Genomic DNA, 13,875 nt, shown 5'->3' with positions numbered 1-13,875 from the left:
CTAAAGAGTTTCTTAACAGCAAGGAAAGAAATCAACAGAGACAACAGGAAATCTACAGAATGGAGCAAGTATTTGTCAACTATCCATCAGACCAAGGATTCAAATTCAGAATTTGTCAGGATTGCAAACAATAAAATATCACATAATCCAATTTTAAATTGAGCAAAGGATCTGAAAGATACTTCTTAGGTGAAGAATTGCAAATGACCAAAAAGTATATTTTAAAATTCTTAGAACCATTATCCATATAAAACTATGAAGAGTTATGATCTTACATTAGAATGGCAATCATCAAAAAAAAAAAAAACAATGGTAAGGATGGGGAGCAAAAATAACTCTCATATATTATTGGTAAGAATGTAAATTAGTTCAATCTTATGAAAGTCCCTCTAAATATTAAAAAATAGATCTACCATAAGATGCAGTTCTCCAACTTCTGAGTATATATGCAAAAGAAATGAAATTAGCATAATGATTAGATATTTGCACACACATTTATTGCAGTACTTTTCAAAAAAGTTAGGATATAGAGTCAACCTAGATGCCCATCAACAGATGAGGGATAGAGAAAATGTGTTTTATATACAAAATGAATTGTTATTCAGTCATAAAGAAGGAACTTTTGTCATTACATTAAAGTAGATGGTATTGTAAAACACTGTGTTAAGTGAAATATGCCAGAAGGAGGGGTGATTGGTACCACAGGTTTTCCTTCATACATTAAGAATTTTTTTTAAGTTGGCCTGAATCTAGAATAGTGATTATAGAGGTTACTAGTGATTATAGAGGTTACTAGAAGGAAGGAAAAGGGATTCTACATTTGAACCTTTCAAACTCTGTATATGTATTGAAATATCACATTGAACTTCAATAATATGCTTGATAGGTATATATTAATCAACACTAAAATTTAAGAAGAGAGATCCCTTGTGAATTTTTTGTGTGAGTATTTATTAGTAGATCCATTATGGAAAACAGTATGAACATTACCCCCAAATTTAAAACTAGAACTACCATATGATCCAGAAATCCCACTATAAGGTATATATCCAAAGCAATTGAAGTCAATATGTCAAAAAGATCTCTGCACTCCACATTTATTGCAGTACTAAACATAATAATCAAGAAATGGAAAAAACTGAGTTACCCATCCATCAGTGGATGAACAAAAAAGAAAATGTGGTATATATACAAGATGTAATATTATTTAGCAATAAAGAAGAAAGAATTTCAGTCACTTGCAACAATATAGATGAAATTGGGACCATTATGTTAAATGAAATAAGCCAGACACAGAAACACTAGTATGTCCATGATTTAAATCATATGGAAATTTTTTTAAAAAAAATGTTGCTCACTTAGAATTTCAGAGAGTAGAGTGATTATTGCCAGAGGCCAAGAAGAGCAGGAGACCTGCCCATCCTGGCACATAGAACCTGACTGTGGTACACCTGGCACATGCCAGCTGGGTCCCTTGCACGTGGTGAGCCAGGTCCCCCAGACAAGGCCAGCAGCTTCACCACCTGCCTGCAAACCAGCTTACTCAGTATACACCACTTCATCACCAGGTTTGCCTGACCCAGCAAACTAATTCACACCTGGCCCACAGACCAGCCTGCCCACACTAGTCTCCCAAGAAATGAGAAGAAAATCAGTTGGGCTCAGACAGTGAACACAGACACTCTCTATTTTGTCCACCATAGTGGAAATGACTTCTCAAGCATTTTTTAACATATCATCAAGATTTCTGTTTTTTTCTGCTGTTGTTGTTCTTTCTGTTTTGTTTTTGGTTTTCTATATTGGGTTTTTGTTTTATTTGAATGTGTATTGATTGACTCAAGGACTCCTACACATATTCACATTTGTTTCTCTCTCCTTATTTCTAGTCTTTCTTTTGCTCTTTTTCTTTTTTTAAAGCTGTTATTTTCCCATGTCCTGTATGTTGAGGGTTAGAGTTTTTGACTAGCAAATTTTGATTTTGTTTTGTATCACTATTGCCTCTACTTCCCCTCCTTCTCTCCTTTTTCTGTTGCTGACATGCAAATTGCATTCTCTCTCTCCTCCTTTATGTTCTACTATTATTCTTCATCTTTCACATTAACAACATATCCTAAGTTATTACTGCATCTGCCAAATTCAACCTATAAAATTGCAAACACTTTTAGAACCTCCTTTTCTTCTTCTTTGCCTCATACTCAACTCTATCCTTAACACCAATACTTATTGAGGTATATAATATTCCTGCAACTTACATGGATGAACTGTAGCAATTGGTAAGGGGCAATGGGAGATTAAGAAAGACAAACACTTATATGGAGAAAGCTGGGACCAGATGGGACACTGTCCTCTGATGGAGGTCCAATGACCCAGAGCTAGCTCAGCACATTTCTATTTTTTAAGTGAAAGTGATGAGCTATTATTTGGACCTGTCAGATTTTTTTCTCAGAAGATGTGACATCTTATTGTTTAAACACAAAATAGTATAAAGAGCAAACACATAATTCCCAAAATGTACCATAATGTATGTTTTAACATATTCCAGAGATTAAAATCATTTAAGTCATGAAGTATTTGTTTAGCAGGCTATGCAGGATCCATAAGATCATTCCTAACCTCCTGAATATGCTGAATCTGATAGTGTAACTCCATAAGGTCTACACTATCATTATTTTTCTTCAAATGCCTATGAAATGATTTTTAACTTTCTCCAAATCCCATTGAGAAGTGTAATATCTTGTTTATATAACTTTAACAAATTTATAGCTGGCATGACAGAGAAGCTGCTTTCTGAACTTAAGAGTAGAACTCTCATTTGCTATATTTTTAACCACAGGTTCCATGCATTCAATTTAGTTTCTATCTTCCACATTTAGCTATTCAAGAAAAATTTAGACCCTGTAATATAGTGTAATACTCTAAAATAACACGTGTTTAACCAGAGTTATAGAACCCTAATTCCTTTAAGAATATTTTTTTAAAATAATAAAACTTAACAGACACAAGAAATAATCTTTTTGAGACGATCAGGTTAATGTTTCAAGAAATGCTTATTACTTTAACACATAGAAGATTAAACTTTGGTTTATATCAGTACATTCATATTTGACCTTAGGAAAAAGTCTTGAATAATTCTCACTGCTTGTACTAATTATATATCATCTAATTAGTTACACACAAGCTTTTGGAAATCTATTCTCCAAAGTTTTATGTAACTTACTTAGACATTTTACAAATTTTTGCTTCTCCACACAAAATAATTTTTTTATCCAGAAACATTTTTTCTTCTACTTTCCCTATTAAAATATAATTTTATACTTAGAGCCTCCTTATATCTTTTTTTAGCTGCTGACCACATTTTAAAATTTACATTTTGAAACAACCCTTACAAAATTTTAGAATTTAGACAAATTACTCCAATTTAATAAGAAGAAACGCAGTGTTTTATGGTGCTTTAATTGAAACCAAACTGAAAACTCTTATATTAATTTTGTATTAGTGAATACACAGAAACAAAGCAATCTCAAATTTTTTTTCATTAACCAATTTATAAAAGCACATTTAATGTGTAAATATATTATTATCTTATGGAATATAAGAAGTCAAAAGTACTTGATTTTGTATTTACCAGTTGATGTTTTAGCACTTTAACTTAGTGAATTAATCAGATAACTCCTTTAACAAACGAGTTTATGAAGATTAATCTCATTCACATTGAGTCTAATTTACTCAATTTAACTACAAATCTAGGATATGAGACAAGTGTAGCTAACAGTATTAGTCATCTCTTTCCTATTGAAGAAAAACCCAAGACCAAGGATATTATATTTTAGTTACTTTATACAAATCAACACTTTATTTTCTGATCACCTAGAAAAACTTGTGAGTTAATAATTTTAAAGACATCTTTACTTTTATGTTTATCTAATTTAAATTGAACTTTTCTTTTTTTTTAATTTATGTGAACTAAAAGGTATTTGGGTCCATTTCTTATTTTAATTTTGATTTATGAGTACTCATTTATCTATGTCAATTTTGATATCATATACATGATATATGGACATAAGCACATATGTAGACACAATACAATACATAGGTGTGCACACATACGTAAAACAGGAAACAAAAATCTCATGACTTTTTATAAGTGGAGTTCCACAGATAGGAGGCAATATTAGAAATTTTGTTAAAGCCTTTATTATTTCTAACCTGTTCAAAATTAAAATAAAGCCTATCAGACTTTTACATTATGAATTCAATATAGAGTAGGACTCTGTAGTTGGAAATGTTAGGAGTAAAATCAGTCAATCATGGCAGACACTGATATCAAAGGGACAGGTGACCAATTGTGCTCAATAGCTATTGAATTCATCTCCAACATCACCATGTCTATGATACTCTTGGGACTTTATAAAATAATTTTCCAATATATTTGAGAGTCAACCCTTGAAAAATTGACCTCTGAACAAAGAGTATAAAAATCTCTGTAGTTATATAAAATAAGATGATCAGAAAAATATATTTAGTCATGCAGGAGCAAATGTGAATTCACCATAAAACCATAAATTCAAAATGTAGAATTAAAAAAAGAGTTATAAAAAAGAATATAGCTGTTAATTACTCTAATAAAGGAGCATGCAGAACATCTTTATCAGATCAGACTTTACTGTTGGGCTCAGATTAGAGTGAAAGAATGAGAGAGCCCTGAAATCCTTACATAAAGGTTTTCAAGGTAAAGATTTGTATATATGAGATCGTTCCATTTTTCTCCCTGTGTTGTAATCTTTTTTTTTTATTGTAAACAAATGGGATACATGTTGTTTCTCTGTTTGTACATGGTGTAAAGGCATACCATTTGTGTAATCATATATTTACATAGGGTAATGTTGTTTTATTCATTCTGTTATTTTTTCCCTTCCCCCCCACACCTCCCACCCCTATTTTTCCCTCTATACAGTCCTTCCTTCCTCCATTCTTGCCCCCCTCCCTAACCCTAACTCTAACCCTAACACTAACCCCTCCCAGTCACCATTATGTATCATCATCCACTTATTAGCGATATCATTCGTCCTTTGGTTTTGTGAGATTGGCTTATCTCACTTAGCATGATATTCTCCAGTTTCATCCATTTGCCTGCAAATGCCATAATTTTATCATTCTTTATGGCTGAGTAATATTCCATTGTATACATATACCACAGTTTCTTTATCCACTCATCAACTGAAGGGCATCTAGGTTGGCTCCACAATCTGGCTATTGTGAACTGAGCAGCTATGAACATTGATGTGGCTGTACCTCTGTAATATGCTGATTTTAAGTCCTTTGGGTATAGGCCAAGGAGTGGGATAAATGGGTCAAATGGTGGTTTCATTCCAAGTTTTCTAAGGAAACTCCACACTGCTTTCCAGAGTGGCTGCACTAATTTGCAGCCCCACCAGCAATGTATGAGTGTACCTTTCTCCCCACATCCTCGCCAACACCTGTTGTTGCTTGTATTCTTGATAATCGCCATTCTAATTGGGGTGAGATGGAATCTTAGGGTGGTTTTGATTTGCATTTCTCTTATTACTAGAGATGTTGAACATTTTTCCATATGTTTGTTAATTGCTTGTACATCTCCTGTGAAGTGTCTATTCATTTCCTTAGCCCATTTGTCGATTGGATTATTTGCATTCCTGGTGTAGAGTTTTTTGAGTTCTTTATAGATTCTGGAGATTAGTGCTCTAGCTGAAGTATGATTGGCAAAGATTTCCTCCCACTCTGCAGGCTCTTTCTTTGCATTGCTGATAATTTCCTTTGCTGAGAGAAAACTTTTTAGTTTGAATCTATCCCAGTTATTAATTCTTGCTTTTATTTCTTGTGCTATGGGAGTCCTGTTGAGGAAGTCTGGTCCTAAGCTGACATGTTGAAGCTCTGGACCTACTTTTTCTTCTATAAGATGCAAGGTCTCTGGTCTGATTCTGAGATCCTTAATCCATTTGAGTTGAGTTTCATGCATGGTGAGAGATATGGGTTTAGTTTCATTCTGTTGCATATGGATTTCCAATTCTCTCAGCACCATTTGTTGAAGAGGCTATCTTTTCTCCACTGCATATTTTTGGCCCCTTTGTCTAGTATGAGAAAATTGTATTTATTTGGGTTTGTGTCTGTGTCCTCTATTCTGTACCATTGATCCACCTTTCTATTTTGGTACCAATACCATGCCGTTTTTGTTACTATTGCTTTCTAGTAGAGTTGAAGGTCTGGTATTGCGATACCTCCTGCTTCACTCTTTCTGCCAAGGATTGCTTTAGCTATTCTGGGTTTTTTATTCTTCCAGATGAATTTCATAATTGCTTGCTCTATTTCTGTAAGGTACATCATTGAAATTTTAAATGGAATTGCATTGAATCTGTATAGCACTTTAGGTAGTATTGCCATTTTGACAATATTAATTCTTCCTATCCAAGAAAATGGGAGATCTTTCCATCTTCTAAAGTTTTCTTTAATTTCTTTCTTTAGAGTTCTGTAGTTCTCGTTGTAGAGGTCTTTCACCTCTTTTGTGAGATTGATTCCCAAGTATTTTATTTTTTTTGAAGCTATTGTGAATGGGGTAGTTTTCCTAATTTCTCTTTCTGAAGATTCATCGCTTATGTATAAAATGTCTTAGATGTATGTGCATTGATCTTATATCCCACTACTTTACTGAATTCACTAATGAGATCTAAAAGTTTTCTGGTGGAATTTCCTGGTTCCTCTAAGTATACAATCATGTCATCAGCAAATAGGGATAGTTTGAGTTCTTCTTTTCCTATTTGTATCCCTTTAATTTCTTTGGTCTGTCTAATTGCTCTGGCTAGAGTTTCAAGGACGATATTGAAAAGAAGTGGTGAAAGAGGGCATCCCTGACTTGTTCCAGTTTTTAGGGAGAATGCTTTCAGTTTTTCACCATTTAGAATGATATTAGCCGTGGGCTTTGCATAGATGGCCTTTACAATGTTAAGGAATGTTCCCACTATCCCTATTTTTTCTAGTGTTTTGAGCATGATGGGGTGCTGTATTTTATCAAATGCTTTTTCTGCATCTATTGGAATAATCATGTGATTCTTGACTTTAAGTCAATTGATGTGGTGAATTACATTTATTGATTTCCTGATGTTGAACCAACCTTGCATCCCTGGGATGAAACCCACTTGATCATGGTGCACTATCTTTTTAATATGTTTTTGGATGCAATTTGCTAAAATTTTGTTGAGAAGTTTTGCGTCAATGTTCATTAAGGATATTGGTCTGAAATTTTCTTTCCTCGATGTGTCTCTGTCTGGTTTAGGTATCAGGGTGATATTGGCTTCATAGAATGAGTTTGGGAGGGTTCCCTCCTCTTCTATTTCATGGAATACTTTGAGGAGTGTTGGAATGAGCTCTTCTTTAAAGGTTTTGTGGAATTCGGCTGAGAACCCATCTGGTCCTGGACTTTTCTTTGTTGGTAGGCTTTTGATGACTTCTTCTATTTCATTACTTGAAATTGGTCTATTTAAATTGTGTATGTCCTTCTCGTTCAGTTTAGGCAATTCATATGTCTCTAGAAACCTGTTGATGTCTTTGAAATTTTCTATTTTGTTGGAGTATAGGTTTTCAAAATAGCTTCTAATTATGTTTTGTATTTCAGTCGTGTCTGTTGTGATATTTCCTTGTTCATTCCGAATTTTAGTGATTTGGGTTTTCTCTCATCTTCTCTTTGTTAGTGTGGCTAAAGGTTTATCAATTTTGTTTATTTTTTCGAAGAACCAACTATCTATTTTGTCAATTTTTTGTATTGTTTCTTTTGTTTCAGTTTCGTTGATTTCAGCTCTGAGTTTAACTCTTTCCTGTCTTCTACTACTTTTGGTGTTGGTCTGTTCTTCTTTTTCTAGGGCTTGGAGTTGTAGTGTTAGGTCATTTATTTTTTGAGTTTTACTTCTTTTATTAAATGCTCTCCATGAAATAAATTTTCCTCTCAGTACTGCTTTCATAGTGTCCCAGAGATTTTGATATGATGTCTCTTTGTTCTCATTTACCTCTAAGAATTTTTTAATTTCCTTCCTAATATCTTCTGTTATCCATTCCTCATATAATAGCATATTGTTTAATCTCCAGGTGTTGGAGTAGTTTCTGTTTTTTACTCTTTCATTTATTTCTAACTTCAATCCATTATGATCTGATAGAATACAAGGTAGTGTCTCTATCTTCTTGTATTTGCTAACATTAGCTTTGTGGCATAATATATGGTCTATTTTAGAGAAGGATCCATGTGCTGCTGAGAAGAAAGTGTATTCGCTCTTGGTTGGATGGTATATTCTATAAATGTCTGTTAAGTCTAAATTATTGATTGTGTTATTGAGATCTATGGTTTCTTTATTCAATTTTTGTTTGGAAGATCTGTCCAGTGTTGAGAGAGGCGTGTTAAAATCACCTAGTATTATTGTGTTATGGTCTATTTGGTTTCTAAAATTGAGAAGGACTTGTTTGACATACATGGATGAGCCACTGTTTGGGGCATAGATGTTTATGATTGTTATGTCTTGCTGATTTATGCTTCTCTTAAGGAGTATGAAGTATCCTTCTTTATCCCTTCTGACTAACATTGGCTTGAAGTCCACATTATCTGAAATGAGGATGGATACTCCAGCTTTTTTGCTGAGTCCATGTGCATGGTATGTTTTTCCCTTTCCTTTTACCTTTAGTCTATGGGTATCTCTTTCTATGAGGTGAGTCTCTTGCAGGCAACATATTGTTGGATCTTTCTTTTTAATCCAATCTGCCAGTCTATATCTTTTGATTGATGAATTCAGGCCATTAACATTCAGTGTTATTATTGAGATATGATTTGTATTCTCGGTCATTTGGTTCATATTTAAAATTTTATTTATTTATTTATTTATTTTTTGACACATCTTGGTTCCTCCTTTATTTGACAGTTCCTTTAGGATAATTCCTCCCTTTGCTGATTTGCTTCTTTGTTTTTTATCTCTTCCTCATGGAATTTTTTGCTGAGAATGTTCGGTAATGCTGGCTTCCTTTTTGTAAATTCTTTTAGCTTTTGTTTATCATGGAATGATTTTATTTCATTGTCAAATTTGAAGGTAAGTTTTGCTGGGTATAAGATTCTTGGTTGGCATCCATTTTCTTTCAGAGCTTGAAAAATGTTGGTCCAGGCCCTTCTAGCTTTTTGGGTCTGGATTGAAAAATCTGCTGATATGCTTAATGGTTTCCCCCTGAATGTAATTTGATTCTTTACTCTCACAGCCTTTAAAATTCTGTCTTTATTTTTTATGTTAGGTATTTCCATTATAATGTGCCTTGGTGTGGGTCTGTTGTAATTTTGTGTATTTGGAGTCCTATAAGCCTCTTGGACTTGATCTTCCATTTCATTCTTCAGATTTGGGAAATTTTCTGAGATTATTTCATTGAATAGATTTTTCATTCCTTCAGTTTGTTTCTCTAAGCCTTCCTCAATCCCAATAATTCTCAAATTTGGCCTTTTCATGATATCCCATAGTTCTTGCAGATTCTGTTCATGATTTCTCACCATCTTCTCTGTTTGTTCAACTTTGTTTTCGAGGTTAAGTATTTTGTCTTCAATATCTGAAGTTCTGTCTTCCAGGTGTTCTCTACTATTGGTTATGCTTTCTATGGAGTTCTTAATTTGGTTTATTGTTTCCTTCATTTCAAGGATTTCTGTTTGGTTTTTTTTCAATATCTCTAACTCTTTATTGAAATGATCTTTTGCTTCCTGTATTTGCTCTGTTAACTGTCGATTGGTGCGATCATTCAATGCCTGCATTTGCTCTTTCATCTCATCATTTGCTTCCCTGATGAATTTTATTATGTCATTCTGAACTCCCTTTCTGTCATTTCTTCTGCCATGCTGTCGTTGGATTTTATTGATGTAACATCTAGATTTGTTTGGGGCATTTTCTTCCCTTGTTTTCTCATATTGTTCAGGAATCAGTGGGTCATTAAGATATTGCAGATTTCCTCTATTGACTTATAATGTCCCTGAAGATTGCTAGTATATCCCCTCTTTTCCTTCAGTAGCCTGAAGTCTTGGAGGAAGTTGATAATGCGGAGCTCCACGAAGAAGCTGCCTCTCTAGGGGTGTTGATCCTCAGGTGGGGTATATTCCCTGCTAGTGAGCAGAGGTGCCTCCACTTGTTGACCAATGGTCATCCAACGGGGAACTAGGCTGTGGGCTGAGGCAAGGTCTGTTTGTGCCTGTGTCTCTGGTTTTATTGTCCCTGTGGGAAAAACCTCACCCGGCAGGGAAGACTCACCCGGTGGGGAGGTCTTGCTGGTCAGTTCTTCTTCTAGAGGTTCCCCTCAATCTACAACTACCACCTGGGCTGGGCTGTCTTCCTCTGCAACGATCCCAGGGGCCCGGACCTACGTCCTGGACCTGGGAGCCTCACCCTTCGCAGGCGAGTCTCCTTAGACTGCCTCTCCTCAGAGAATCTGCCTGCAGTCCTGGAAATTTCGCTCTGTCCCTAGGCATGTCTCTGTGCGGCTTTTCCAGCAAGAAGCCAGTCCTGGCACCGTGCTCTGCACCTAATCGCCTGGGTATGCGGCCCCTCCTCTGAGCCGCCACCTGGAGCCCCGTACAATATCTCCGAGACCCAGAGACCTGTCACACACCTCTTCCTCTGGACAGCCACCTGGTGTTCCGACGCAGTCACTAGGAGTTCAAGCAACTCACTTCGCGTCTCCTCCTCCCGCCAACCGCCCGTAGCCCTAGGCAGTCACTCCGAGTCCATGTGACCCGCCCTGTTCCTCCTCCTCCTCGGGGTAGCCCCCCGGGTGTTCAGGAGTGGTGTCTCCAAGACCAAGTGACCCACAGCACTCCTCCTCCAGGCAGGCCACCGGTGTTCAGGAGCGGTCGCTTTGAATCCAATCAACTCACCACTCGCCTCCTCCTCTGGCAACCGCCTGTGGCTCTGATGCAGTCACTCCTAGGCCAAGCGACCCGCCGCGCTCCTCCTCTTTCTCCGGGCAGCCCCCCGGTATTCAGAAGCGGTCGTTCTGAGTCCAAACAGCTCGCCACGCAGCTCCTCCTCAGGCAGCTGCCCGGAGCCCCAGTGGTTGCTCCGAGTCCAAGCGCTGTGCTGAGTTGCCTCCTCTACGATGATCCCAGTGGTCCGTGTTTACCGCTCCAGCGGGGGGAGGAGCGTCTCGCCGAGCAACTCTACTTCACAAAGTTCCCTGCTTCCCGGGACTACCGCCCCATCTGGGACACCTCCCCAACGGGACAGACTCACCCGGCGGCTTTGAGTTGGTCCCAAGTCTCTCACTATCTCCTCTTTTGAATGTTACGTCCTGGAGCAACGTGGAATGCAGCCGCCCTCTAGTCTGCCATCTTGAAAACCTTCCACATCCACCTTCTTAAGGATCTTTGTGGCTTTCAATAAGGAGGAGAATGAGGCCAGAATCCTGTGTTGTAGTCTTTAAGGAGGAACTTAAGAAAGTAGGGTGGTAGAGTGTGAGAACAGATAAGATAGTCAACCATAAAGGTCTCACAAGCAACTTGAATTTAAAAGGGATACTTTTTAGTTCCCCTTTGGTCTCAAACCAGTTTTGAATAATTGCCTCTGCAATTTAGATATTACATGCAAGCCTATTTTTTTCTTTTGTAAAATAAGTATTTTAAGGTGTGGTGCTATAATTTATGTTTTCTCGGGAGACCCTGTTCCATCAGTGACAACATTGCTGACCTGGGTACTTGAATTTTTAATTTTGTCCTAGGTGTAGGTTGAGTCACAGAAGCAGAAACAGTCTTAGTCATGTTAAAAAAATTGTGAACCAGCTCCCTTTCCTCTTCAAGTTCCTCTTTAGGGTCCTCTTTAAAGTCTCTTTCCCCTTCACCCCAAGTTTGTCTGTGAGGGTCAGCCTCCTTCTCCATTTTCTGTTTATTCTCAGGAGGTAAGAGCCCTGGTGGGGGAAGGAGAGGTGCCATCAGCAGAGGACTTCTTGTTAATTGTTTACTTCCTTTACAGTGTTTTAAAAACCAGAAATCATGTCAGAAGTCTACCATTTCACACTTTCATGGGATGGATTGAGACAATCTTGCACTAAATACCATAAAATAAAAGTAGCTACTGGTATCTTACCTGGGCCCTCAGCTGCATATATAATACACAACTGTCTACCAAGTTTCTCCCATGTCTCCTCATTCACCATTCCCTATTTAGGAAACCAGGGGCAAGTTTCAATAGCAAATTACAAAAACTTCACACAATGATAACTACTGTTTATAGTTGTACTCATAATTCTCTATTGCTGACAGTTGTTGTCTGAACTCAGGGTCAAGACTGATAGTGTTGTGCCTTGCACAGAACCTCATCAGACAGGGCATCACCAACACAACTGAGCAATCTTGACCTGCATGTTTGCACAGGAAGATCCCAGCGCAAGTGCAACCTCCTGCCATAAGGCTATACCAAGTTCAGAAAGAAAATGGATGCCAGCCAAGAATACTATAGCCAGCAAAATTAAGCTCCAGAATAGAAACCTTCCATGATAAATAAAAGTTAAATGAATTCACAACTAGAAAGCCTTTATTACAAAACGTACTCAATAAAGCATTTCATGAAGGAGAAATAAAAAATAAAAGTGAAAACCAGCAAAGAGAGGAACTATACTAGAAAAATTTTCAATTGAAGGGGAAACTAAGTTGAATTAAAAACCAGAAATAAATCAAAATGAGAGGGAATAAAAATCATTTCTTAATAACAACATTGAATGTATATTGTCCGAATTCATCAATCAAAAGACATAGACTGGCAGGTTGGATTAAAAGACAAGACCCAAGAATATGCTGGCTCCAAAAGACTCAGCTCATAAGCAAAGATACTAAAGACTGAGGCAAAGTGATGGGAAAAATAAAACATATCGTTCACATGGATCTCATAAACTAGCATGGGTTTCTATTCTCTTATCATATAAAGTGTATCAAGCCAAAGTTAATCAGAAGTGACAAAAAGGATATTTTACACTGCCTAAAGGAATTATACATCAACAAGCCATAACAATCATAAATATATATGCCCCAAACAGTGTAACAACTATGTATATCAAGCAAACTTTTCTCAATTTAAAGAATCAAAGAGATCATGACATAAGGATATTGGGTGACTTTAATGCACCTATCTCACCACTGGATAGATCCTCCAAACAAAAATTTAAAAAAAGAAGCAATAGAACTAAACAATACAATTAATAATTTAGACTTAACAGAGACATATAGAATATTTCATCTATCAATGACTGAATTCACTTTCTTCTCAGCAATTCCTAGATCTTTCTCTAAAACAGACCATATCTTATGCTACAAAGCAACTTTTAGCAAATACAAAAAACAGAGATAAGTCCCTGCATTCTACCATAATGGAAGGAAATTAGAAATCAATGATAAAAATAGAAGCTATTCCAACATCTGAAGACTAAATAATATGATATTGAATAACCAATGGATAGGAGAAAAAATCAAAGTTGAATTAAATAATACCTAGAGGTAAATGAAAAGAGTTACACAGCATACCAAAAATCTCCAGGACACCATGAAGACAGTTCTAAGAGGAAAATTCATTGCAATGAATTCATTCATTAAAAGAGTGGAGAGTCACCAATTAAATAACCTAAGATTACATCTAAAAATCCTAGAAAAAGAAAAAAATCAACACTAAAAGCACAAGAATACAGGAAATAATTAAAATCAGAAGCAACATAATTAAACTGAAAAATATTCAAAAAATCAAGGAGACAAAAAGTTGTCTTTTTAAAAAAAAATAATAGAATTGATAAACCCTTAGCCAACCTAATGAAAAAAAAAGTGAAAACACAAATCACTAAAATTCATGATGAAAAAGG

This window comes from Sciurus carolinensis, chromosome X, assembly GCF_902686445.1.
Source record: "Sciurus carolinensis chromosome X, mSciCar1.2, whole genome shotgun sequence".
NCBI classification, from domain to species: domain Eukaryota; kingdom Metazoa; phylum Chordata; class Mammalia; order Rodentia; family Sciuridae; genus Sciurus; species Sciurus carolinensis.
The sequence above is the reverse complement of the archived record's forward strand: the minus strand, read 5'-3'. Positions refer to the sequence as shown.